The sequence below is a fragment of the Megascapheus bottae genome, chromosome Y (assembly GCF_031878675.1).
Source record: "Megascapheus bottae isolate mThoBot1 chromosome Y, mThoBot2.hap1, whole genome shotgun sequence".
In the NCBI taxonomy this organism is placed as follows: domain Eukaryota; kingdom Metazoa; phylum Chordata; class Mammalia; order Rodentia; family Geomyidae; genus Megascapheus; species Megascapheus bottae.
This window is the reverse complement of record NC_143548.1, coordinates 6,291,424-6,317,874: the sequence shown is the minus strand read 5'-3', so window position 1 is coordinate 6,317,874 and position 26,451 is coordinate 6,291,424. Positions and strand designations below refer to the sequence as shown.

Here is a 26,451-nt window from a genome sequence, read left to right as displayed (position 1 = left end):
GCTTTTCCTCACACGGACTAAACACATGGGATACTGCTTGGCTTTCCGAGTAATTCTGCAGGGTGAAGTAATAGTGCAGGATAAAGGAGGAGAGAGGCCTGCTTGTCCAAAGGTGGTCAGGAAAGAACCCTAGAAGGTATTTCTGAAACCCTGCACAGTTCAGCCAACAGAGAAGAAACAGAGCTGTCTGGCAACCTGTTCTAGCCAACCCCAGGAGCCCATCCTGCAGAAAGCAGGTACTTACACAAACTTCCTGCAAATGACCAGGAATGTTACATTTCAAGGGGTCCCTCAGATTCTGCTGCTATGCCTTGCCCAGCCTGATTTCCTCCTTCCCAGAAGGGAAGGCAATCCTTTGCAAGAGTGGTTTCTAGCTCCACTGTTTCAGATCTTTCTCAAAATTGTCAAAGGAATGCCAGTCTTTCAAATTCTCCTAGCTTTTGGGGCTGCACACTTTGGACCCCTCTCCTTGAGTATTTGCTTTTAAAAACAGTAATGTATCACTCTCTTTAAAGTGTGTTCTTGGTATCAATGACTGCTTTATATTTTAAAGGACCTTACCAAAAATACCTCTGTTCTGTTGTTCATTACTTGCTTTTTTATACATTTAAATTCCTCACCTGGTTTCTCTTACCTTGATTGTTATCTTTTATTTGCAGGAACACAATTCGAACACTGCTTGCCAGCAGAGCCACATCCTCAGCTACAATTTGCTTTAGATAAATCAAGGGACTTCGGTCTGTGGTTTCCTAGGAGATCCTGGAGCTTTGCTGACCTAAAGTTTAATACTGCTTATTCACACTCGATCTTATTTTATGCTATTTATCTCAAATGCTGAAAATGTCTGATTGCCTTTTTCCCATACATTGTCCAACTTCTGGTATAGACATGCAGTCTTGCAACAGACTTGCTTGATTCATTTGTACTGCTAAGCACAGTGTGAGCTCTTTTTCACTTGGGAAGATTAATGTAACTTCTCCCTTGCCATTTGCTTCAAGGGGGCCATGTTTTTTCACAATATTAAGAGCAGGGAAACAATTGATCACACAACAAGTTGACAATAATTAACTGTAAATATCTAATAAAATTAATTACTACCAATAATTAAGGACTATGCTTGCCTTAGGAACAGCCGAACTGTGCAATTTGTCCTCCCCCACACCACTTGACTAAAACCATGAGAAAGGAGGGCTTTCTGTTTCCTTTTATTTTGTTTCTGCAAGGTTGTGGGGTTTATTTCTTCCTGGCTTTGGTTTGTTTTGTTACATGTGCGTGCTGGTTCTCTTAAGAGAAAATTTTCAGCAGAGCTCTTACGGTTCCTTTCTCTTCTTATTCTCTGGTGATGTGTCCTGGACTCCAGCTGTTACATGCAATGTTTGAATGCTTAGACTCAGGCCTTGTACTCAGCTTTCAAGTCCTTTTTCTTATGCGCCTCAACAATAATCAGAATGTTTTACAGAACTCACTCCAGTTGTTAACCTTCTTTCAGGCCTGCTTGTCACTTGCTTTGTTTAGTGTCTTAGTTTTGCTCAGAAAGAAAGATACATGTGATCAAATGCAGAAGTTCTGAATCAAGCTTCTTCCTGTTTGAAGTAAACTATGAATTTATTTTATTGTCACAATATGTCTTTTTGGTGTTTCGGGTTTTTTTCACAGTCCTGAGACCTATCCTTGAGCTTTCTTCAGGGTAGCACTATACCACTTCAGCCACAGCATCACTTCTGGCTTTTTCTATCTATGTGGTACAGAGGAATCAAACCCAGGGCTTCATTCACCTTAGGCCAGCACCCTACTAGTAGACCAGTCTCCTAGCTCACAGTATGGTCTTATGTGAGTGAGCTTATGTAGGGATTTAAACGTTGGGATTAGGGTTGAGGTTAGACTGGGGATTCTGGGGACTGGACCACACTAGGATAGGGGTTTGAGGGAACAGATGTTGATAAAAGATATGAGTTTATGTCTTTAAAAGCTGGGTTGGAAATGAAACAAGTGATGGGTCTCAGAAATTTGTTGTCCTTGTTACTGCTAGACTTGCGAATGTCTGTGTTTTGCATTGAAATGTGGCATTACTCTGAAGTGTCCATAGTTCATATCTTCCATTTGCTCAGTCTCAGTAGCTGATCCTTGGGAGAAAAATTAGATCCTATTCTTCTGGCCAGAGGAATATACCTTGCTCACAATTCTAGCGGGTTATACAAGTGAGTTAGAAAGGGAAGGTGCTCCATTTAACAGAGTGGGTCCCTATTAAGGTTAAAGTAGGTCCATGCAAAAGAGAGATGGATGGTTTCTTTTTCTTTTCTTGGACATAGGACCTCACTGCATATAGCCAGCTGTGCTTAAACTCCAGAATCCTTATTGACTATAAGTGTGGGAGATGATTTCTCATGTCTGAGCAGAGGTTAGTCCAAAGGGCTGCAGTGTCTGAGCTAGGACCATCTGGCTTTTAATTCTCATTTTGAATTTTGGAGGTTAGGAGCGATACTATATGAGTTGACAGGTTCCTCTCCATATTATTTTTATTGATATGTTTGTTTAATTATCTAAGACCCCTGCCATTTTAATATCTGTGGTACCTCCAGCTCACTTCTCTGTGAAGGCATCACCATTCAAGTCAAAGTATCTCAGGAGATAAAGTCTTTTGAGTTTAAGGAACTGGAGATGATGGAACAGGGTGTGAGGACAGGAAATTAGGCTGGTATTTCAGGCATTTCTTTTTTTGTTTACACATAACACTGGTCTGGATACCTCACTTTCCACAGAAATCCATAGAAGCCTCACTGGCAAATCCAGTTTGTGGTAACCAACTTTGCTAAGTATTCTCACCCTGCTCAGCTGCACATTGGCTTCCAGGCTGTCCATCAGTTCTGTGCTCAAAACAGCAGGGCACCTCGACCCCACAATGAGGTAGGCAGGTGGGTAGGTGAGCCATTCAGGCTCCCTGGCTTGAAGCTCTGTCATGCTTTGCTTCTGTCTGTACTTCCTCACTACTGCGACTGCCATGGTAATATGAGGGGGTCTCTGTTGGTCTTCCTGACCCACCAGGAGGATGCAGCAGAACTGGTGGCCCTAGCACAAGCTGTGAATGTTCAAGCTGCACTGGCAATCCATTAGGGAAATCTGGACAAAATTGCCCTATGTAGCCATTAGGGACTTGGCAGAAATATTTACTGACATATGTAGGACGTAGTTAATCTCTTCTGACCTCTTCTGACCTCTGGCAACCCTTTCTTTCTAGGGTTTGGTCCTGATTCTTGTGTGTTTATTGCACCCTAGTTACATCTCTCTTCCATTTTCTGCACATGGAGGAAAAGACCAATACATCCCCTTAATTTCTCCCTAACGTACCCCTCTCATGGTGACCATGAGTTACCATGATTGGTCTAGACTATAATGAGAATGAACAATTCACAATAAGCAGACATGGCATCATTGAGAAGTCCAGATTGAAGCCGGTAGTTTCTCTACCATCCCACGATGTTACAATGAGTGAGTACAGGATGGAGTTCTCACTATTATCATGTCTTTCCCTTGTTTCTGATCATTTTGCCTTTCTTTCTTATTTTGTTTAGTTTTTAGTTTCCGCTCTTACCTCATTTCTTTTTCTCAGCCTTTCAGTTCTTTTATTGAACAGTCTTATTATAATCTTCTATTTTACAATCGTTCCTTTTTTCCCCTTTTATTTCACTTTTTGTGTCTTTCCTTTTTCTTTTTCCTTTACTTTTTGTCTTTACTTGCTTTTTTATACATTTAAATTCCTCACCTAGTTTCTCTTACCTTGATTGTTACCTTTTATTTCCAGGAATGCAATTCGAAGAGTGCTTACCAGCAGAGCCATGTCCTCAGCTACAATTTGCTTTATATAAATCAAGGGACTTCGGTGTGTGGTTTCCTAGGAGATCCTGGAGCTTTGCTGACCTAAAGTTTAATACTGCTTATTCACGCTCAGCCTTATTTTATGCTATTTATCAGAAATTCTGAAAATGTCTGATTGCCTTTTTCCCATACATTGTCCAACTTCTGGTATAGACATGCAGTCTTGAACAGCCCTCCAAACGTTGCTTGATTCATTTGTACTGCTAAGCACAGTGTGAGCTCTTTTTCACTTGGGAAGATTAATGGAACTTCTCCCTTGCCATTTGCTACAAGGGGGGGCATGTTTTTTCACAATATTAAGAGCAGGGAAGCAATTGATCACACAACTAGTTGACAATAATTAACTGTAACTATCTAATAAAATTAATTACTAACAATAATTAAGGACTGTGCTTGCCTTTGGAACAGCCGAACTGTGCAATTTGTCCTGCCCCACACCATTGACTAAAACCAAGAGAAAGGAGGGCTTTCTGTATCCTTTTAGTTTGTTTCTGCAGGGTTGTGGGGCTTATTTCTTCCTGGCATTGGATTGTTTTGTTACATGTGTATGCTGGTTCTCTTAAGAGAAAATCTTCAGCAGAGCTCTTAAGGTTCCTTTCTCTTTTTATTCTCTGGTGATGTGTCCTGGACTCCAGCTGTTACATACAATGCCTGAATGCTTAGACTCAGCCTTGTACTCAGCTTTCAAGTCCTTCTTTTTTTTATGCACCTCAACAATAATCAGAATGTATTACAGAACTCATTCCAGTGGTTAATCTTCTTTCAGGCCTGCTTGTCAATTGCTTGGTTTTAAACTAGCATCATTTGTTTAGTGTCTTAGTTTTGCTCAGAAAGAAAGATACATGTGACCAAATACAGAAGTTCTGAATCAAGCTTGGACCTGCTTCTTGTGTTTATTGTACCCTAGTTACATCTCTCTTCCATTTTCTGCACATGGAGGAAAAGACCAATACATCCCCTTAATTTCTCCCTAATGTACCCCTCTCTGGTGACCACGAGTTACCATGATTGGTCTAGACTATAATGAGGATGAACAATTCACTATAAACAGACATGGCATCATTGAGAAGTCCAGATTGAAGCCGGTAGTTTCTCTACCATCCCACGATGTTACAATGAGTGAGTACAGGATGGAGTTCTCACTATTGTCATGTCTTTCTCTTGTTTCTGATCATTTTGCCTTTATTTTTTAGTTTGTTTAGTTTATAGTTCCCGCTCTTGCCTCATTTCTTTTTCTTAGCCTTTCAGTTCTTTGATTGAACGGTCTTATTATAATCTTCTATTTTACAATCTTTCCTTTTTCCCCTTTTATTTCCCTTTTGTATCTTTTCTTTTTTTTCCTTTACCTTTTGTCTTTTTTGCAGCTATTGGATGTTACTCTCTCATCTAGCTCCACTTTAGCACCTGTATCGTGCCTGAAGGCTTAAGTATGGTTTGTCTTAAACCACTGCAAATGTGAGAACATGAGGCAATGTTGCAAGTATGAGAAGTCTTCTCTAAAGATCAGTATTACGTTGTTTGTATAGGAGCTGTCATAATGTTTATGTTTTTTTAAAGTGTAATCTGGAACTGGTGAACCTAGAATTAGGTTCTGGTCTCTTAGAGTATGTAGTGCAATAGCTATTAATATGCTGTAGTGCTAGGCACAGTGGTTCACATCTGGGAAATAGAGCAAGGAAGATTGAGTCAAAAAGTGAGACCCTGGAAGGTACTTGGGACCAGACAGAAGAACTTTCCAAACAAGAGATAAGGCCCACCCATTGCTCACACCCCAGAATGGTGGGCACAGTGCTTGGATTGTACACAAAATACAATTGGTACCAGCCAAAAGACACCCTCTGGGTGACTCAGGAATCCAGTGGAACACCAACTCCAGACTCGTGAGTAACCCAAATTCCCCAGACCAGAGCTCCCACCATGTAGGAGAGGAGTGAAACCAAGGGGAGCGCTGGCCCAGATGCTCTTCCTAGATTTTCGAGGGCCTGGGAAAACACAAGTTCGCAGCTCACCCCTCGCTAAAGTAACTACAGACCTCAACTCCCAAGTTTCCCTTGCCATCAGGCCCAATGGCAGAGTCCAAACTGGGGAATGCAGCCCAGTACACGAGAGTGTGCTTACCCTGCCGAGAATCCACACACTTGCTTAGCAACAGCATGCCACCTGAGCATCACAATGAAATCAGAGGTTCCACTAAGAGATTGGATACTGGACACAGGGGACACTGAAGATCAAGACCCTCCCAATAAACTGAAGAATTCTTTTTTTCTAATTGCAGTTCTCAATTTTTACTATTTTCCCGTTAATTTTATTTCAATTTTTTATCCATTTTTTTCCTTTACTACTACATCCCCATTCAGGTCAATCCTAGAAAAATACCCAAAAGTAACTACTAGATTTTCTCCATTATTGGGTACATAATTAACTCAAGCTATTATTTTGAATCCCTAGTCCCATATATTTTAATCTTTATGTTTTTATTTTTATTTATGTACTTTTTGTCAGTCCTGGGCTTCAGCTCAGGGTCTGAGCACTATCCTTGGACTTTCTCAAGGCTAGAGCTCTACCACTTGAGCCTCAGCACCACTTCCGGCTTTTTCTATATATGTGGTATCAAGGATTCGAACCCAGGTCTTCATGCATGCTAGGCAAGCACTTTATCCACTAGGCCAAACTCCTGGCACCCTCTTTATGTTTTTAATGTCTTTTAATCTTAATGATTTTAAGTTTAAGATTACTTCTTTATTTGCATAATTTTTATGATTTTATTATTGATTTCTGTATATTTTTCTTTTTATTATTGTTCATTTTTTTCCTTTAACTGATTTAAGGTTTGGTTTATCTTCCCTCTACTATTTTCCTTCTATAAGTTCCTCCTCTCTATTCTTCTGTTACTTTTCATTACACTTATTTCTGGCCCTTATTCTAATTCCTTAGCTTGTTGATTTACAGTTATTTGTTGTTGACACAGACTATACCTTTCTGTCTAGATTGACTCAATACCACAAGTATCAGGTTGGTTTTTGTCTTAAAACTGTGGTGGCATTGGATCTGTTTTTGAATTGACCAAAGGAGAGAGAGGGGGGTTGAAAATACAAGTCTAAGATTGCAGCCTTGTAAAGTTTGTGTGACTATACAGCTCTGGATTGGTTCTTATCTTAAAATTATTACCTGGTGTAGTTTTAGCCTTGCTCTCACTTCCAAATGGGAAGAACAAGAAATAGGAACTCAAGAAAAAGGGCAAGTCAAGGAACCTCATCTCCTGCTCAACAGATGATAATCCTAGAGGTTTGAACCCTCAAAATGAATGGAAAGATGGAAAGCATGAAGAAGACCATATGTGAGGAATTCCAAAATGGTATAGAATATGAGAGTGCTCAAACACAAATAAAACAGATAAAGAAGTTCATACAAGGCATAAAGCAAGCCATTAAAAAATGACCAACTACAAGGAAGGGAGATTTAAAACAAAGGAGAAAGTCTTGAAAGCAGAATATGTGATGCAGAAGAGGGACAATCCAGAAAGAAAGATTATGTAAATGGAGATCATGTAAATATATATGTCTAGATTATATAAAGACCAGAAAATTATTCAAAACAAATCCAAGAAATATGACAGAACCCTTTGGTAGCTCCAAGATACAATTGGGAAGCCTAATCAGTATTGAGAAAAGCCTGGAAAAAGGAAGAAAATGTAGTCATATATACATTAAACAGAATCATCACTAACAATTTCCCAAATATCCAAAAGGACAGACCCATCCAGATATAAGAAGCTTTTAGAACCCCAAACATCAGAACCAAGCATCCCTTCACTACATTCTGATCCATATAGAATCAGTAGAGACTAAGGGATCCTGAAAAGCAGCCTATAAAGGCAAACCAATCAATATAACCACAAATTTCCTGTCCTATTTGAAATAAACAAATGAGGGTATATACAATATGCCAGGTAACAAAGTCAGATACTGTAAAAATATGAGGTTAGCCAAAGGGCAACAAAAAAGAAGAGAACACAAGCGGGGCAAACATGTTTGGGAGGGACTTGGGGAGAGAAATGGGGACAAAAACATGAGCGAAGCTATCCATGTGTGAGAAGTAATGCATCTGCTATCTGGTGAATATAGCTGTAACCCTTCTATACATTACAATGAAAAAAATCCCACAGATTCCCCAGCAGGGATCATGCAAACAAAACTAGCCTGAAATGATGAATGTCAGGGCCTAAAGATACATAACTACCAAACAAGAATAGTGTGACCAGTCAGCTTTCTCAGCTATGGGAAAAATAAAAATTTTCCACACCAAAGAAAAATTGAAACACTACATTTTGACCATACCAGCATTATAGAAAATTCTCAAAGATGTTCTACACAATGAAAACCAACAGGAATAAGCAACTTTCAATTCTAACCTTCAACATAGAAACAAATGAAAGGCTATATGAAACATAGCACACAAATGGACCCCCATGACTAGAGTCGCCATGCTGCTATGAAATAAAGACTTCAAACTAATATTAGTGAGAAGAGACAAAGAAGGATATTACATATTAATAAAGGGATCTCCCCTTCAGGAGGATATAACCATTCTAAATGTCTACACACATAATGCGGGAGCACCCAACTTCATCAAACAAACTGTATTCACACTAAAACACACACATAGATCCAAACACAGTGATTGTTGGTGACTACCAGACTGGTGTCACCTCTGGACAAGGCAAACAACTGATCAGAGAAACCTTAGAACTGAACAACTGAATAGACCAACTAGACACAACAGATATATCTGCAGATTATTCCACGCCAAAACACCAGAATATGCCTTCTATGCAGCATCACATACAACATTTTCCAATGTAGATCACATTTTAGGGCATGAAGAAATTTGTGCAAAGTTTAAAAATACTGAAATTATTCCCTGCATTTTCTCAGACCACAATGAAAAAGCCCAGAATCTAATGGATTTACAGCTAAAATCTGTAAGAGCTTCAAAACAAATCTCACTCTAATACTCTTCAAACACTTCAATGACATTGAAAATGGAAGTTCTCTACCAGACTCAGAATGCAAGCATAACCCCCATTCAAAAGCCAGACAGGGACTCATCAAAGAAAGAGAACTATAGACCCATTTCTTTGATGAACACTGATGCAAAAATTTTCAACAAAATACTCGACAATTCATCCAAAAAATCATACACCACGATCAAAGCTGTGAGAAACTAGGAATCAACAGGACATCTCTCAACATAAGAATGAATGTGATAAACAGACAGCTAGCGTTATATTTTAACGGGAAAATGTTAAAACCATTTCCTCTTAAATTAGGAATGAGCCAAGGATTCCCACTCTCTCCACTCCTCTTCAATATAGTATTAGAATTCCTAGCTAGGGCAATGAGGCAAGAAGCAAGCATAAATGGGATCCACAGGGAAAGATGAACTAATGTTTTCCCTCTTTGCAGATGACAAGATTATGTATTGAACGAATCTTATAGTCCCCACTCCTAGGTAATGCAATCTGACAAAGTAGCAGGCTATAAAATTAACTCAAAAATCAACTGCTTTTCTGTATGCCAACTATGAGCAGAGTGAGTCTAAAATCAGGAAAGCAACTCCATTGTAATAGCCTCTACGATTTAAATAAAATGAAATAAACACTATTCAGGAGGCTGAGATCTAAATGTTGTGCTTCAAAACCTGTCCACGCATAGAAGACCTATTTCAAGCACTATTTCAAGAAATGGCAATAAGAGATCTCTCATCCAAGAAAAGCCCAGAGCCAGATGGATTCACAGCTGAATTCTATAAGGTCTTCAGAGTTCACATCAATATTCCTCAAGATCTTCAATGAAACTGAAAGTAAAGGCTATTTGCCACTCATCCCAAAACCAGACTCATTAAAAAAAGAGGACTATAGACCCATTTCTTTGGTGAATATTGATGCAAAACTACTCAACAAAATACTAGCCAAACATCTTCAGCAACTCATCAAAAAATTATGCACTATGATCAAACAGGATTCATCACATGGATGCAAAACTGGTTCAATATATGCAAGTCAATTAATACACTTTATCACATCAACAGTAGCAAGAACAAGAACCACGTGATTGTTTCAATAGATGTAGAAAAGTCATTTGACAATATCCAACACCCCTTTATGCTAAAAGCTCCAGAGAAACTGGGAATCCATGGAACATGCCTCAATATAATAAAGGCTGTGTATGACAGAACCCATACCTAGCATTATACTTAATGGCCAAAAGCTAAAGCCACTTCCTCTAAAATCAGGAATGAGACAAGGATGCCCACACTCTCCTCTCTCCACTCCTCTTTAACATAGTACTAGAATTCCTAGGCAGACCAATAAAGCAAGAAGGAAGCATAAAGGGGATCCCAATTGGGAAAGAGGAAGTAAAACTTTCCCTTTGCGCAGATGACATGATTCTGTATTTATAGAACCCTACAGACACCAGTCCTAAATTGCTTGAGCTGATTCGAAACTTTGGCAAGGTAGCAGGGTATAAAATTAGGCTGCAAAAGAAAACCGCTTTCCTATATATGCCAACAATGAGAGGAATGAGGCAAAAAATAGGAAAGCAAATCCTTTGGCAAAAGCCTCAAATACAATAAAGTACCTAGGAATTAACTTCACTAAAACTGTTCCTGGTTGGGAGACTTAACATTGTGAAAATGTCGATATTGCCACAGCAACATTCTTTAGTGAAACAGAAAGCAATCCAAAAATTCAAATGGAATAATAAGAGACACCTAATAGTAAGAACAATCCTTAGAAGGAAAATAGCACTGGAGGAATATAAATACCAATCCTCAAACTCTATTACACAGCTATAGACATAAAAACAGCTTAGCAGTGACACAAGAACCAGCCTGAAGACCAATGGAATTGAGCCAGAGACCCAGAAAATAAACAGCAGACCTATGGCCACCAAATGTTTGATAAGGAAGCCAAAAACTAGGATGGAAGAAAGGCAGCCTGTTCAGCTAATGGTGCTGGCAGAATTGGTTACCACCTGTAGGAAACTAAACTTGGATCCTTCTTTGTCTCCCTGCACCAGAATCAACTCTAGATGGATCAAAAACCTCGAGGCAAAAGCAGATGTCCTGAAATGTTTATAGCAAGGGTAAGAGATACAATGGTGATCCTTGGCATGGATCAATTCCAGAAACAACCATCTCATTTGAACGTGGACTAAAGGCTTAAAGAGAGTTCTCTGAAGAGGAAATCAGACTGACCAATAAACATATAAAAAATGCTCAGCAACGCTTGGCATAAGAGAAATGCAAGTCAAAAAAACTTTAGGATTCCACCTCAATCCAGTTTGAATGGCCATTATCAAGAAATCTAATAGCAACATATGCTGGTGGGGATGTCACTAAAAGGGATCCAAATTTCTTCAGTCACTTTGGGAGAGCTCCCCTATGACCCAGCAATTCCACTCCTGGGCATCTACTCAAATATCCAGGAACAAGGGCATACTACACCTACAGTACAGCTATGTTCATTATGGCACAATGCAATTCTATACTGCCATCAGAAAGAACGACATTGCCCCATTCGTAAGAAAATGGAAAGGACTTAGAAAAAAAAATCACAGTAAGTGAAGTAAGCGAGGCCCAAAGATACACTTGCTCCATGGTTTTCTTCATTTTTAATAATTAGCATGTGTCTAGGATTTTCTTAGCAGAGAAATTGTTCAAAAGCTATAGGTATGTATTCAAAAGCTATGGGTATATGACCATATAGGATTAGGCAAACCCAAAAGAACTTCTCAAATAGTTTTGTGGTTTTTAATGTTTTAAATTTGGGTTTTATTGGCTGTCTTGGGACTTGAACTCAGGGCCTGGGCACTGTCCTTGGATACAAGCCTAGTGCCCTGCTACTTGAGCCACAACACCACTTCCGGCTTTTTCTGTGTATGTGGTACTGAGGAATCGAACCCAGTGCATGCTAGGCAACCACTTTAACACAACTTATTTTTCTTTTTTTCCTCCTTATAATTTATCTTCTGTTGTTGCTGCAACTGACTTTGATCCCTGGTGTATTGTACATGTATTCATTTGTTCATTTAAGTCAGGGAATTGAAGGAGAAAAAGAGATGATGAAACAAAGGACAAGGGATGAACTAGTGAAACAGAGATGTTTACAAGATATGATGGAAATGAACTTCACAACTTGGGATGGTTGGGGGAAGGGAAAGTGGAAGAAAAATATGGGAAGGTGTAACAATGTTCACAAAGTAATATACTCACCACCTTATGAACGTACCTCTAACCCCTCTCCACATCATGCTGACAGGAAAAAAAAAATGTAAGATCCTATCTTGATAAAAGCCTAAATATTGTGGGGGTGCAAGCTGGAGGCATAGCTGTGGCATTGTAATATGCCAGCTGGAATGAAAACATAGACCAATTGTTTATTTGTTTATTTGTTTGTTTATTTATTTTGTTGGTCATGAGGCTTGAACTCGGCCTGGGTGCTGTGCCAGCACAAGGCTATTACCCTCCCCCATCTAGGAATTCAACCACTGAATTGATAATAACATTTGTTTATTCTCGAGATTAGAAGAAATGTTTTTATTTCCTTGATTAGCATGATATTGGCTTTGGGTTTGCCATGCATACCTTTTATTATGTTTAAGTGTATTTCCTCTAGTCCTACTTTCCTCCAAAAAGTTATTGTGAAGGGATGTTTGAATTTTTTTGCCTGTCCTAGGCCTGAGCACTGTCTTGGACTGTCTCTACCACTTGAGCCACAGCACCACTTCTGGCTTTTTTCTATACATGGGACATGTGGGCTACATGTCTATGAGCAGGAAGTGTGCTTCTACTGTCCTTTAGCATACTCAGCCAGAGCTGACCGGCTCTACCCACACCATATGCTATTAATTCTAGCTACCCAGAAAACTGAAATCTAAGGATTAGTTTGGAGCAGCTTGGGCACACAAATCAGGGTACATTTTCCCACAATTACAATTACTGTATGGCTAGGATAGTCCTACCAGAGATTCACAATTGTCAGTAGCTGTGTATATTTGGCATATAAGATTATTTTAAGTGAAATGAACTCCATGGTATGGAAACAAGAGGTTTTTCTTTCTGGTTGCTGTTTCTAAGATAATATGCAAACTTATTTATTTTCTCTTTCATTCTCCCCCGCTCCCAGGTGTTTTATCCCCTGTGGGTCCTGTATTTGATTTTGCTGCCCAGTGTATTGTATATCTGTTTATCTGAATTAGGGAAGGGAAGGGAACAATAAAATGGTGACACAAAGGACAAGGAGTGAACCAATGCAACAGCAATACCCACAAGACATTCAGACTCCTAGCAACAGTTTCTCCTGCAACAGGGGAGCTCTTGGTCTATCCTGCATATGGAGGCTTGCGTACAAGGCTAAAATTAAGCTTCTGGTTTTACTAATGTATCACTTACAACTGATTTCCTTAGACTCATATAAAGTAAGATAAGTGAGTTATTGAAACAGACCAGGATTCAAAAGAAAATGGGATTCAAAAATTGCAGTCACAGTTTGCTTGGAAAACTTGCTTTCTAGAACCTTTCACTTCTCATTTTTTAAAATATTTTTATTTTAATTAATGAAAGTGTTACATGATATTTTCCACATAGAAGGTGCATTAATTCACATATATTGATACCCTTTCACATGTCTTGGTCCCCATTACCCTCCCTTCCACCCCCCCATCTTGGTTTTCTCCCCTTCCTTATCCAATTTCAAATAACCAAATACAAATAAATTCAATATATCAGATATCAAAGTGAGATACTGTAACAATATGAGATAACCAAGTAAGAGCAAAAGAGATGAGAGATAACATAGTACATTAAGGACAACGATCATTCATTATATGGCTTTTATTTCAGTATCTTGGAGGTCTTTTCAATTAGCTTCATACATTATGGCCTTATGTATCAAGGTTTTGCTCTATTGTAGATCTCTGCCAGTAGAGCCCAAGGTTTCTATTGATTATGACAAATGAGGGAAACCATTGAGCCTAAGTTCCTTTGAGTCTGGCTTACTTCACTTAATATGATTTTTTCTAAGACTTTCCATTTCCTAACAAATGGGGCGATGTCTTTTTTTCTGACAGCAGCATAGAATTCCATTGTGTACAAATACCACAACTTGTTGATCCACTCAACTACTGAGGGACATCTAGGTAGGGTCCATATTTTTGCTATGGTGAATAATGCTGCAATGAACATTATTGTGGTAGTGGATTTACTATGTCTTTGTTTCTGGATAATTAGGTAAATGTCAAGTAGTAGAATTGCTGGGTCATAGGGGAGCTCTATGTTTAACCTTTTGAGGCACTTCCATACTGCTGTCCATAGTGGTTGAACAAGTTTGCACTCCCATCAATAGTGTAGTAGGGATCCCTCCTAGCCACATCCCCGCCAGCATCTGTTATTATTCATTATCCTGATCCTGGCCATTCTAACTGGAGTGAGGTGGAATCTTAGAGTTATTTTGATATGCATTTCTTGTATGACCAGAGATGTCTATAGGCAATTCTTATTTCTTCCTCAGAGAAGACTCTCTTTAAGTCTTTGGCCCATCTTTTAATGGTACAGATTTACTTTGGAGATCAGTTTGGGAGTGACTAATTTTTTGAACTGTTGATATATTTTAGATATGAGGCCTTTGCCCATTGTTTGGTTGTTGAAGATTTTCTCCCACTCTGTAGGCTTCCTAATAAATTTACTAGCTAAATCCTTTGCCATACAAAAGCTCTGCAGTTTAATGCAGTCCCACTTATCCAGCCTTTCTCTTATTTGCTGTGATTCTTGGTCCTTACTAAGAAAGTTTCAACTTGTGCCAAGGAGGCCTAGTGTATCTCCTACTCCTTCTTGTAAAGGTTTCAGTGTGTCAGCTTTTACCTCCATCCAGGTCTTTGATCCATTTGGATTTAGTTGTAGTGCAGGGTGACAAAGAAGGATCCAACTTTAGTTTTCTGCAGGTGCTTAACCAGTTCTGCCATCATAACGTTCCATTCTATTTCTTTGGCTCCCTTGTCAAAGATTAGGTGGCCATAGATCTGTGCTTTAATATCTGGGTCCTCAGTTCTATTCCATTGTTCTTCAGACCTGTTCTTGTGCCAGTACCAAGCTGTTTTGATAATTATAGCTCTGTAACAGAGTCTAAAGTTTGGAACTGAAATTCCCCCGGCACTGTGCTTTCTGCTAAGAAGTGTTTTTGCTATACGGGGTCTTTTATTATTCCATATGAAATTTTGGATTGCCTCTTCTATTTCTTCAAAGAATACCATTGGGATATTGATGGGTATTGCATTGAATTTGTAGATAGTCCTTGGCAAGATTGTCATTTTCACAGTGTTGATTCTTCCAATCCAGGAGCTTGGGAGGTTTTTCCATTTCCTTAGTTCTGCTTTAATTTCCTTTTTTAGGGTTTTTAAGTTTTTATCCAAAAGGTTCTTTATATTCTTAGTTAAGCTAATTCCTAGGTATTTTATTTTCTTTGAGGCTATTGTGAAAGGAGTTATTTTCCTGATTATTGTCTCCTTCCTCTCATTGTTGGTGTAGAGGAAGGCAGTTGAGTTTTGACGGTTAATTTTATAGCCTTTTACTCTTCCAAAGTTTTGAATCAGCTCAAGGACCTTGGGAGTAGGGTCTATAGGATTCTATAAATACAAAATCATGTCATCTGCAAAGAGGGATAGTTTTACTTCCTCTTTCCCTACTTGAATCCCATTTATGCTTGCTTCTTAAAGCAAGATCCATCGTACTGCTGTCTTCAAGAGACATATCTTACCCCAAAAAACAAACATCTTTTGAAAGTGAGAGGCTGTAATAAACTATATCAAGCTAACGGCCCCCATAAACAGGCTGGAGTTGCCATCCTCATATCAGATAAAATAGACTTCAAACTAAAATTAGTAAGAAAAGACAAAAAAGGTTACTACATACTACTAAAGGGGTCTTTCCTCCATGAAGACATAACGATCTTAAATATTTACACACACAATACCGGAGCTCTGAACTTCATCAAGCAAACTTTACTTTCATTGAAACCATACATAGATCAAAACACAGTGATTGTCGGTGACTTTAACACACCGCTTTCACCTATGGACAGATCAACAAGGCAACAACTCAACAGAGAAACCTTAGAACTAAACAACTATATAGACCAACTAGATCTAACAGACATCTGCAGAATATTCCACCCAACAACAACACAATATATTTTTTTTTAGCAGAACATGGAACATTTTCCAAAATAGACCACATGGTAGGCCATAAAACAAACCTGGACAGATTCAGAAACACTGAAATTATTCCCTGCATGCTCTCAGACCACAAAGGCATCAAATTGGAACTGAACACACATCTCCACCAACGAAAACCCTGTAACTCATGGTGACTGAACAACACATTGTTGAATCACCAATGCGTCATCGAAGAGATCAGAACAGAAATCTAACAGTTTATGAAATTTAACAATAAGGAGCACACAAATTCCAAGTCCTTTGGGACACACCAAAGGCAGTACTGAGAGGAAAATTTATAGCTCTGAGTGCCTACAACAACAAGTTGGAAAAATCGCAAACCAACAAGTTAATGTCTCACCTTAAGCTCCTGGAAAAACAGCAACAAACCAACCCTAATCCCAGTAGAAGAAAGCAAATTATTAAAATCCAAGCAGAATTAAATGATTTGGAATCCTAAAAAACTATAGAAAAAATCAACAAAATAAGGAGTTGGTTCTTCGAAAGAATTAACAAAATTGACAAACCCTTAGCAAATCATACCAAAAAAAAAAGAGAGCCTACCGAAATATCAAAATCGCAGATGAAAGTGGTAAAATCACAACAGAAATTTCCAAGATCCAGAATATCACGAGGGAATGATTCTCAAACCTTTATGCCAACAAATTTGAGAATCTAGATGAAATGGATGAATTCCTAGCCAATATTAACATACCCACACTGAACCAAGAAGAACTAACCCAACTAAACAGGCCTCTTTCAAGCTCTGAAATAGAAATGGCAATAAGAGATCTTCCACCTAAGAAAAGCCCAGGACCAGATGAATTCATAGCTGAATTCTATAAATTCTTCAAAGCAGAGCTCACACCAATACTCCTCAAGCTCTTCAACGAAATTGAAAATGAAGGTTCTTTACCAAACTCATTCTATGAAGCTGCCGGGGCCTCCCGGCAGCAAATTGGGGTTCCTGAAATAAGGGGCAGGGACTGGAAAAATTAGAAGAGAGACAAACACATCGGGTCCAGGAGGTCTGCAGCCCAAGCAAAAACTGCTCCCCCGTTTATTCTTAACTCAAAGTTTTTATCCCTCCTTGAGACCAGGGCACTGCCAGGTGTTACATCCAGATGGTTAATCAGGGAACTGTTGGGGGTTACATTCATATGGTAAATCTCAGATCAATTGAACAGGAGAAGGCCAAAAAACAATAAGACAATCAAGCAATTATCTGATGCAAATCAAAGTACAGTTTGATTCCACTCTTGCTCCCCACATGAAGCCAGTATAACCATCATCCCCAAACCAGACAGAGATTCTATAGTCCTCTTTCTTTGATGAACATCGATGCAAAACTTCTCAACAAAATACTGGCCAACCGACTTCTCATTTTAAGACCCTTTGTCACTGTCTTCAAAACTGTATGACCTAATTACTGAAATGCCTATATACTCTTGAAACCAACCTTCCCTTACAAACTGTACAACTCCATCCCTCCCCTGGCAGTTCACACAGCCCTCAAGGTCAACTCTATGGCCCTACTTAGCAGAAGAAAGCAGACTTTCCTGCTTCAGCTTCCCTCGAGCAGTGGTCTCACCAAGTTAGCCCCCAAGGAACTGTTCTTTAGAGGACATGAAATTCATCCAGTATACTCCATTTTTGTGGTGATGGTGTTGTTGGCCATGGGGCTTGAACTCTAGGGAAGAGTATTGTCCTAGCTGCATAGCTAGGATTATAAGTGTGAGTCCCCGGTGACCAGTGCCATTTTTTAAGAGACTCCATCTCTTGTAAGAAGCTCATCTTACCTTATTTAATGGAAACAATCCTTCTAAACTCAAGCACACGCCTGACTCCTGTTTTCATTGCATATTCCTGCAAAGTATTATTTTAAGCTAAAATAGATAACAGTCTTGGCCAAAATGTTTTCACTGAACACATGACCACACTAACACCTTTCTGGAGAACTAGCTGAAACCAAAGTAAAAAGCCATTATCAGGGCATTCTTTGAACCTCTCGACTTATTGCAATTGAGGAATATAAACTCAGCCCTAGATAGGCCCATGTCAACACTCTCTAACATGTCTAGCTCCTTCAGTCTCTTGCACAGTGGGCAACAAATCCATGTCTCTTTCCTTGCTACCCCAACTCATATTTGGCAACCCACACACTGGCTAAAGCCCTCAGACAGGCATCTTTATGGACTGCATTTTTTGATCATAAAAAAAAATAAGTGGGGAAATCTCTGAAAACTACAAAGGCATTTTTTAGCACCTTGTCATCCTAAGAACCATCTGTTAAGTACTTTTCTTTCACAACCATATGGTCTAAATAAAGGTCTCATGTGTTCCTGAAAACAGTCTGTCTGACTCTATGGTGCTCTGCCTAACCTTTCAGAAAAGGGAGTGCTTCTTTCAGTAGTGTCCTCAGAGCTGAGATGGTGATTGGAGGGGAGATGTGTGCATGAAAGTACACTGGTAGTCACATATAAGGATTCTTTGGAATCCTCTCTGACTATGTGAGCCTCCATACCAAAAAGTAGCCTTAGCCAGGAAGTGTGGCTCACACATAATCCTACTTACTGAGGCACCTGAGACTAGCAGGCCTCCATCTTGCCTGGTCACAGTGTCTGGGTTTCTTATGTTACTGTTTCTTCTTCCTACTTACCCCAGACCACTATATGGTGCTAGTTCTAAAGCACAAAGAGAAAAGAAAAGTCCAGAAGAAGTAGGCAAAAGGAAAGTGGAAAGATCCACCCTACCAGTTTCAGCTGCTGTTTGCCAAAGAGTTCTTTGTTAGTAGGTGAGTTTTTCTTCCTTCTGAATTTACCTCAGTCCCAGGTGTGCCCACAGAAGCTGCACAGGATATATAGGCTCAGTCTTATATTGTCAGTTCTGATATACTCTGCCCATTTGCTTTGTGTGTCATAATGAAGCCACTTGTTTCCCTTTTTCTCAGCAGCACATCAGCCCTTCCTCAAGTCCCCTCTCCACACACAGATGTTTCTTAGGATCATACATTTGAGAATCTTCCCTGCCAGATGGAGTTGCATCCTGTATATGCTCTGGGTTCTTCTTGAATTGGGTCCAGATAACTGAAAGACGATTTCACAGCATACCACTACATGGCTGTGAGAAACATAGTGTCCTGTCACTCTCAGTTTCCCCTCAGTCACTTTGTGACAACCTGACACATGAGCACAGACATAGATATTCCTTCTGTTTTGAAGTTATTGGGACAAATTCAGAAGGGAGTAAATGCTTAATATGAGGCACCAGGGAAGGTACCGCAGAAGATCTGTTCATCAGACATAGTCCATCTGTGCACAGCCCAGATGAAATTGAAGAAGGATCTTCCCCATCAATGCAGTCAGGTAAGGGAACACTCCTGAAGGGCAGTCAGGTGAGGAAGCTTTATATTTAGGTCTCAAAGGATTGGGAAGGACAAGTTATAGCTTTGCAGCTGGAGAGACCGGGTTTCCTATGAAAGAACACCCTCATCAATAATAACACACACCCTTTGAACACATGGCCCTTGATGCTGCATCAGAGTCTCCACCAACATTATCCTTGGGACTGTCATAACAGCCCACAAAGGAGATCCCAATTGCACAGGAGGCTCTTGGTTTGGATAAGTTCTTCTAAGTTACCTAAAAGCAAATGGCAGAGATAGGATTATAATCTTGCTCAGGATATGAAGACACAATTATTATCTAAGTGACCTTAAACAAGTGGAACCCACCTTGAATTTCAGTTATCTGCCCTCTGTATCCTTACGAAGGTTGTGTGTGAAATCAGAAAACATGAAGCCTTTTGACAACTTTTACATTAGCGATAGATAGCCCAAGAAGGTTTGATTCCATTTGAAATCTCAAATTTCCCATCTAATGTTCCTGGAGAAAATCATTAGCACCACAGGAGGATGTGCTCAAAGATTTCTGGAATGTTAAAAATAGCTGAGGATGCTGGGAACAAAAACGCCAAATAGTAGGAAACCTGAGGCAGCATAACTCTTCTTCCTTTTTTACATCTTTTTCCTTTTTTTCCCACAGAAAGCAGAGAGTTTTATTTTTCTTAATTGGGAAAGTGGGTAAATTGCTGATAACTTGTCCCTATTGTGTTGGCAGACATGGGAGAAGGCTCGGCCGTACTTTCAATATGCCATTAAACAGTGATCACCTGCCATTTCCAGAAGCCTGCAAAGCATTGCACTTTTCTCAAACATTCACCTGGAGTGGGTTGGGGTCTTCAGGAGCTAGCAGACATTGGAGAAAGGACTGTAGGGGATTGTGTCAGTTTTCAGACTAAGTGATGGTACTGCTCATGAATGAAGTAGAGCCATGGACAATAAGAGACATCTCACATTCCGTTCAGCAAAAAGCAACCACAACAAAAGACACACAAACCCACAAAGCCTGAGAGCCTGGAAGCTTCTGGTTGACCACTAGCTCATGTCCACCACAGCTTTGGTCACAAGGTTAGGCATCACGTGACACCAGAAATGGTTGTTCCAACCTCTAGGAGCCAGAATGCTCCAGGTCTGGGTCTCTGCATTCTTAGAATTTCTGAAAGTTCAGTAATGGGATGGACAGAAATTGAAGTGGCTCCTTCTGGAGCCAAGTGTCACTTGGGCCAGGGGAAGAGACTAAGAGTATCAGAGTGAAGAGCACTGATCTTCTCTGCTGGGAGAGAGCCCTCACACCTGGTTCTCTCCTGCACGGCCTGCATTATTGGGTACTTGAGTCCAAGATAGGGAGTTGTGGATCTCTCAAGCACAGCATTCTGGTTTCATAGTCTTCTGTCTGTACTCAGCTCCCAGAGTCCTAGAGACGGCCTTACATGGGATCCTCTGTATCCCACCAGGAAAATCACATGATAGCTTGGCCTGAAATACATGCTAGGATATCTTAGTCTGTGAATCCATCTTGCTTGGACTCATGCTCAAATAAAACAGATTCCTGTAGTTCACGCTACTTCTAATAATTCTCAGAAAACTAAAAATTACCTATAAGAGTGGTTATTAAATAAATAATTTTGCCACTAGCTCCATGAGCACATACCTTGCCACTGCTCCAAAAAAAGGGCAGAAGCTATCTGTGCTATGTCATCCTGTGCACTCTCATAGCCCAACCAGGGTGGTTGTACAGATGATTTGCAAACCACAATGTCCAGCTAAAACAGGGGTGCCCATTTTCTATTCTTCAGGAGAACCTGTTCTTGCTGATGGAATCCCTTTTCCTCACTCTGCTCAGGAGTTTGGACTCTTCCTATCCAAAACCTTTTCCAGGCTTAATAGGGAGAGATGTCCCAGTCCACGAGTGGACAAATTTCTATTGCTATCTCTCACTGTTGGGATGAAAGTCTCCTGGGCCTCATCTGGTAAGATTTTCTAGAACCATTTGTCTCTACTCAACACTCTTCAGACCCATGGCTTACCTATGGCCTCTCTATATTATTGCTGTGCTATTGGGACCGTGCATGAGACACCAAGCTGCTGCCTCCTCTATTCCTAACACAGAGTAGGAGCTCTGATGGTTGTGCCTGGCAGTGGAAGGCATTTGGCCCTCAAGTCTTGATGTCCTGGACCCATTCAGAAGGACCAGAACAATACACCCAATGGGTATCAGACTACAACTTTCTACGTAGTTCATAAAGAATATCAGGAATCTCTAGTCTGCCTATGAAAATGATTCAAGTTACAGATGGCCTGTCTAGGAAGCCCCTGGTGCTCAGGATCAATGTTTTCAAGGTTGAGTTTTGAGTAAGAGAAGACCCTGGGTTCTTGACATAACACTCAAAAAACCATTCCATGAAGACATGAAAACGCACAGAAAGCAAAAGAGCAATGTTTTAAAATAAAGTATTCAATTATAAATGTATATACAATGAACATCCTACACAGTATAAAAATAATTCTATCACTAATATTGTCGGTGTAACTGGATAGAATGTATCCATACATAAGGGCGGGGGAAATTCCTTGAGAAAAACAAAATGTATTCTCATATAAACACACTGATCCTCAAAGGGTATCAATGTATGTGAATTAATGCACCTTCTATCTGGCAAATATCATGTAACCCTTTTACTAATTACAATAAAAAAATAAACACACTGATCCTCAAATTCAATTTGACATTTGCTTCTCAAGATTAATTTAATGGACAAGCAAAGATCTAAATCTATGTATCTTAACTCACAACAAATGCTGTAATACTTGACAGAGGTGTCTGCATTTAATAACTAGAACTAACAGCTATATTTTTGGTACCTTCATGAAATAAATAAATGAAATGTTCAGTACACACTTCAGAATTTCCTTTTTAAGGCCAAACTATTCTTTTACAAGTGAAATAGAGGGGCGGGGAATTTGGCCTAGTGATGGAATGCTTATCTACACTGCATGAAGGTCTGGGTTCTGTTCCTCGATAGCACATGCATAGGGGAAAAAAAGCTGAAAGTTGTGCAGGGACTCGAATGGTAAAATTATCCTTGAGAAAGTCCAAGGACAGTGCACAGGCCCTGAGCTCAAGGCCCACGAATGGCAAAAAAAAAAAAACAAGAACAAAAAAACCCAATAGCAACAAAAACTGTTTGTGTTATCCCAACCCTCCTACCCCAATGGTGGTACTGGTGTTGAACTCAGGACCTTTTACTTTTACGGAAGGAACTCTTATTGTATCCCATGGTTTCTACTGGCTCCCCACTCATCTTCAACCATAGTGTGAAATTCCTAGTGAGAAGAGTAAGAAAAGAGAAACATATAAAGGGTATCCAAATAGGAAGAGAAGAAAATCTATTCCTTTTTGTAGACAACATGAACCTGTTTTTAAAGAACTCAAAGATTTCTTCATCCTAGCTACATGAGTTGGTTTGGAAGTTTGGCAAAGTAGCAGGTCATAAAATCAACCCACAAAAGCAATATCCGCAGTTGGGGCACTGGACCCCGAGGAGCTTAAGAGCTGCGAGTGCCATGACAGCGAAGTTGGGGACCGGCTCCTGGGCGAGTCGGCAGCGTCCGGGGCAGCCTGAGCTCGGAGGACGCGGGCCCGGCAGGAAGTGGCCTTCCAAGGGCTTGCAAGGGAAGTTTCTTGCCAGTCTGGGTAGTGGTGTGCTCTGTGAGCTGCTCTGCAGCTTCCAGCACCACAAGCAAGTGGGTAACTATCTCATGGCAGCAGAAAGCTGGGCGAGAGCAAGGGGCTGCATGGACTGACCGAAGAGATGGTAACAATAAAAGTCATGAATAAGAAGGGAGCCAAGAAGGACACTTATGTCATCCAAAATCTGAGGGGAGAGGAGCAGATCTAACAGATGATCCGCCACGCCAACATCACACAGCTGCTGGGTATTATCTCGTGTTGGAGCTATGTCCGGTGGCAACTTAACACCAAACAAGTGACTTGTGACAAGAGGCTGGAGGAGTCGCAAGCCCCAAGATGCATCTGGCAGCTCGTCTCCGTAGCGGAATGTCCGCGCGGGGCTGGGGTGGTGCACGGAGACCTGAAAATACAGAATTTGGTACTGGATGAAGACAATATCAAGCTCATTGACGTCGGATTGACCAACGGTGCAGCGATTCTGCATTATTCGGACCCCTTCAGCACCCAGTGTGGGGGTCCTGCCTGTGCTGCACCCGAACTGCTGGCCAGGAAGAAATATGACCCCCAATTCGATGTCTACTCCATTGGCGTGAACCTGGACTTCATGTTGGCTAGGATCCTCCCTTTCACTGTGGAGCCTTTCAGCCCGAAGGCTTTATACCAGAAGATGCTGGGCAAAGAAATGAAGCCCCTCCCCATCGACCTCTTCACAGGGGCCATCAATTTCCTTCCCTCTCTCCTGACCCCGTGAAGAGGACCAATATCCACCAGGCACTGGCAACTTGCTGGCTGAATGAGAATTACAGCGGCAAAGTGCCCTATAATGTCACCTTATCTCTGCAGGATTTCTCTGGAAGGCCTGAGTCCCCAGCATGGTGCTGCACATGTCTGAGAAGCCGGGCTACAAAAACAGCGATGTCATGAACACAATGCTGTCCAACCATGCCTGCCACGTCCTTGCCATCGACTCCCTCCTAAACAAGAAACGCGATCTCTACTTGTCAGGAAACTCTGAAATCCAGGACACCATGTGCTCCATTTACAAGACCCAGCTCTACCAGACACAGGAGCCCTACCAAGAGGCAGTGGACACCCGGAAAAGACTTGGAAAGCCATGCTGCTGTGCAGGATAAGAAGCCCAAAGAACAAGAAAAGAGGGCATTTTCTTCATCAGATTTCCCAGTAAGTTGGACAGGAACCTGCCCTCACACAAAGCACCCTCGCTGTCCCTCCTCTCGCAGATTCAGAACATCAAAGCCCTGCTGAAGGACCTGAAGGCCTCGAGGTCTGCCATCCCTGACAACGATTCCTGTCGCTGCCACAATGCTTTCCACAAAACCTCTGATTCTAGTTGGGTGGCACCATCTTCCGTGGAGTTCATCCCCGTCTCACCTCCCAGGAGATGAAGAAAGCACAGCCCCAGCAGCTAGGGCCCGGCAGGGCTGGCATCCTTCCCGAGGTAGACCCCCACCCCACAGGGTTCGCTCCTTTGAGTCTGTCGATAGCGACGACCACATAGAACTGTTGTCTCCCCACCACTCCTGAACACACCTGTGAGGAATCCCAGCGACAGGACACTCCAGGCTCTTGTCGGGAAGTGGGTCACCTCTCCAGACCCCGTAGCATCCCACCCTGGTCTCATGAAGATAAGAGCAGCCTCCCAAAAGAGGAATGGGTGTGTTCCCCACCTGCTGTTCTCCGAAGTGGCCCCGTGCAGCCCCTGAGGTGCCCCATCTGTGTGAAGAGCCGAGGCAGGTTCTCCATGATGGGCACTGGCTATATGTGAGCAAGCGACACCAGAGCCTGAAGGCCTCTGCGGAGGGGTCCCTGGAGCCCAGCATGCCCCTGCTGCAACCCACCGGACCCAGCAGCCTTTCCTTTGACACGGCTGTGTTTTAAGAAGCAAAAAGAACGCTTGTAAAACAAAACAATACCACATCTAAAAGAACATATGTAATGATCAAGTGGATTTCATTCCAGGATGCAGGGGATAATCCAGATTATAAAAATCAATAAATTAATTATAACATATGAGCAGATTAAACAAAAAAGGGCACAAAATCATCTCAAGTAATTCAACATCCCTGGGTCTAGGAGTTTGGCCTAGTTGTTGAGTGCTTGCCTAGCATGCACGGAGATCTGAGTTCAATTCTTTGATGCCACATATATAGAAACCAGCCAGAAGTGGTGCTTTGGCTCAAGTGGTAGAGAAAGTCCAAGGACAGTGCTCAGGCCCAGGACTAGCAAAAAAATTTCAAACATCCCTTCACAATAACATTTTGGAGGAACGTAGGATTAGAAGAAATATACTTACACATAATAAAAGGTATGCATGGCAAACCCAAAGCCAATATCATGCTAATCAAGGAAATAAAAACATTTCTTCTAATCTCGAGAATAAACAAATGTTATTATCAATTCAGTGCTTGAATTCCTAGATGGGAGGAGGGTAAAATCCTTATGTTGGCATAGCACCCAGGCTGAGTTCAATCCTCATGACCAACAAAATACACAAACAAACAAATAAACAAATAAATAGATAGGTAGATAGATAGATAGATAGACAGATAAATGTGAATCCCTAGGGACTGTGAATATTCCCTGCTTTGCACTGTATTTTAATGGAATTTTAGGTAATGTTTAATTCTATGATTTCTTTTTTGAGACAAATTATGAGACATAGTACTCAGGTGTCCTCAAATGTGTGATCTAAGTGTTAAAGTTAAAAGCATAAACCAATTTGCCTGGCATAGATAAAATATAATTTTTATATACGCATTCCCTGACATCCAACAAAAGTTATATTCATATTACAGAAGACATCATTATCTGGGGCTGAAATTTGAAATATGAGGTTGAAAAATCAAATGCCTTTTTTTTCACTTGGTAGTAGTGATGTTTGAAATTGGTGTCTTCAAGTGCTCTACCACCTGAGTGCTCTTTGATACTGGGTCTTTCCTGCCTTTGCACTGGAGACTGCCTTAGATCACAAGCTATATTTTTATTGTAATTAGTAAAAGGGTTACATGATATTTGCCAGAAAGAAGGTGCATTAATTCACATACATTGATACCCTTTCACATGTCTTGGTACCCATTTCCCTCCCCCCCCACACCCCCCACCCATCTTGGTTTTCCCCCCTTCCCTATCAAATTTCAAATATCCAAATACAAATAAGCTTTTTTTCTAACAATTGGTCTATGTTTTCATTCCAG

General features: G+C 40.7%; 1 pseudogene; it reads left to right on the top strand.

The window, feature by feature from the left end:
• The first annotated feature begins 3,371 nt into the window (after positions 1 to 3,371).
• On the top strand, positions 3,372 to 25,135 carry LOC150040245 (hormonally up-regulated neu tumor-associated kinase pseudogene; annotated as a pseudogene).
• Positions 25,136 to 26,451: the final 1,316 nt, after the last annotated feature.